This window comes from Dromiciops gliroides, chromosome 4, assembly GCF_019393635.1.
Source record: "Dromiciops gliroides isolate mDroGli1 chromosome 4, mDroGli1.pri, whole genome shotgun sequence".
In the NCBI taxonomy this organism is placed as follows: Eukaryota; Metazoa; Chordata; class Mammalia; order Microbiotheria; family Microbiotheriidae; genus Dromiciops; species Dromiciops gliroides.
In genome coordinates, this window is record NC_057864.1 from 344,811,331 (window position 1) to 344,814,027 (window position 2,697).

The 2,697-nt window shown below is 45.6% G+C and overlaps 1 pseudogene; it reads left to right on the forward strand.

Moving 5' to 3' along the window:
• Nucleotides 1–1,179: 1,179 nt before the first annotated feature.
• On the forward strand, nt 1,180–1,953 carry LOC122725457 (annotated as a pseudogene).
• Nucleotides 1,954–2,697: the final 744 nt, after the last annotated feature.

Sequence of the window (2,697 nt, forward strand, 5' to 3'; positions counted from 1 at the left end):
ATGAATTTGAAAGAAGGCATTTATGGGTGATGGCAAGATCAAGAGTATGACCATATCTGTAAATGGCATGTAATATGCTATGACCATGTCAAAGAATTCATGGGAAATGAGTGAACTGAAGACCTGGGAGGTTCAGTGTTTGAAGGAATATCAATGTGTACATTAAAGTCCCCTAGTATGAGGACAGGAGTTGAGGAGGAAAGACTATGATCTGGACACTGAACTCTCTGAGAGAGAAGGAGATTATACTGGACATTGATAATCAACAGTTATAAGAATCTTCTATTATGGAAATATAAATTGAGTGAACCTTAAATAAGGAGAAATTACTGAGTGATAGAGGGAGAGAGAGAGCCTGGAAGTGGCTTGGAGTATTCCAAACACCATCCTACCCACACCTTGACCAATGGGTGAGGAAAATATAGTCAAAGTGTAACCAGCGCTGAAAAGGGTCGCCAAGGAAACTGTGTCATCAGATTTCAGGGAGTAGAAGAAGATGGAATGAGTGGGGAAGGGAAAAATTTAATATGAAAGCAAGCCAAGCTTGTTACCTACAGAGCACTCATTGCAAACAATATAGTGGAAAGGGTAGATAGATTTAGAAAAGTTTCTTGGGGAGGGGTGTTAAGTTGAGGGGAATGTGAATAAGGAAGAAAATAGTGGGGGGGAGAGAAAACATGCTAGTAGCATCCAAGGGTTCAGGATCAATGGGACAGTATGACCAGAAGGAAATTTGTGATCATTGAGAAATGAGTCTAAATAGTTTCTCAACATCCCAAAAGAGTTCAGCCTGAAGGTGGAAAGGCAGCAGTGGAAAGCTGGAAAGGAGGTGAGAATAAGAGCTACTGATGTGGTAGACAAACTCAGGCAGGTGACTGGGAGTGGTCGTATGATGAAATAAACCAATACTTTCATCTGGAAGAGAGTAAGAAGCTAAAAATATTTCATAAAGAGAGAATTGGAAAGACCGGATATGGGGAAAAAACACAGTTGGACTAGAACAAATCTGCATAGAGGATGTCTGTGTTTCTGGCAATACAAGTTTGAGAAACTGATTCTTAAAATATCTGAAAAGGGGCAGTATTTCCCCACCCCCACGCCGGCTCTCTCCTCACCTCCCAGCCTGGGCTACCCGGGGCCTCAGTTCTGAGCGCTCTCAGCAGTCTGGTGGGGCAGAGTGAGCAGGGCAGCGGTGTTTGGCAATGCCAAAGCTCTTCGTATCTCTTACTGGACTCCGACCGGGGGAAACCAGATTCAGAGAATCCATCCACTCCACCAGAGCCAGGCCCCTAGGGGTGATCGGGGACGCTGCGGAGCATCATGAAATTCCAATACAAGGAGGATCATCCTTTCGAGTACCGGAAAAAAGAAGGGGAGAAAATTCGGAAGAAATACCCTGACAGAGTCCCTGTAATTGTGGAGAAGGCACCTAAAGCCAGAGTCCCTGACCGGGACTAAAGGAAGTACCTGGTGCCCTCTGACCTTACAGTTGGCCAGTTCTACTTTTTAATTCGGAAGCGGATCCACCTTCGGCCAGAAGATGCCCTATTCTTCTTTGTCAACAACACTATCCCTCCTACTAGTGCTACCATGGGCCAACTTTATGAGGACAACCATGAGGAAGACTATTTTCTCCATGTGGCCTACAGTGATGAAAGCGTCTACGGGAAGTGAGTGGCAGGGGCCAAACAGATGGGAGCAGCTGGACTTGGGGGGGTGGGGGAAAGGGTGTGTGTGGGGATTTGGGGGTGGGCAGAGAGGAGGCTAAAGCCTGAGACAACTGGAATCTCTATACCATACAGCATACACACACAAACACCATCATTTGTTTACCTTCTCACGATATCTTTTGCTACTTTCCTGGCCCAGGAAGAAGGCATTGCAGGACAGAGCTGCTGGATTGGCTGGGGGAAGTGTTCCACATGTATGATTGGGAAAGGAGATGGGATCATCCCTCCTTCCTGCCCTCTTCCCACTCTGAGAAATTAGCCTTTGTTGTGCTGGATGGAAGGGTTGGGCGGTTGTTTTCAGATAGTCTCTGTCCAGGGAGGACTTCCCAGTTTTCTTACCCTGACCTGAGGAGTGGGAAACTCAGTTTGATACATTGGTAGGTGGGGTGTGTGTGGGAGAGACAGAAGAAAAGGTTCTGACTGTACACCCAGTATTTGACCAAACTCGTTTTTAATCATCTCTCCTTGGCAACATCTCTTCCATAGTCCTACTGTGGGCTTTATTCTCCCCAAATATCCCTAGGTATCCATCTCAGAGGGGAATATGGCCCTAGAGTTATAACCACTATTGCCTGGCTTTGGGGGCTTTTATCTCCAGACTTCAAAGACAAGTACAGAAAGACGTGGAGTGTGGAGGATAAGGGGAGAGTTTGCCCCTTTGTCTTCTATGGAGGTTGTTGGGCCAGGAGCTTGCATCTGTCCCATTTGGTGTTTCCTTCTTGTCTTTCTAAAATGAGGGCCCAGGCCTCAGGACCAAAGAGGAGACTTGTTTTGTCATTAAGGACCCTAAAAAATTACTCCTTTCTTTTCACCCTCCTGTCTAACTTCCATTCTATTGTCTGATGAAACCTCCCAGTGGTGGTGAAATCACTATGAATATGGCTCTTGAGTTCTGTGGACTTTGGAAAGGAAAATAGGCAAGATTGATATAAAATCACTAAACTGAATTTATTGAGAATCCTTGTTC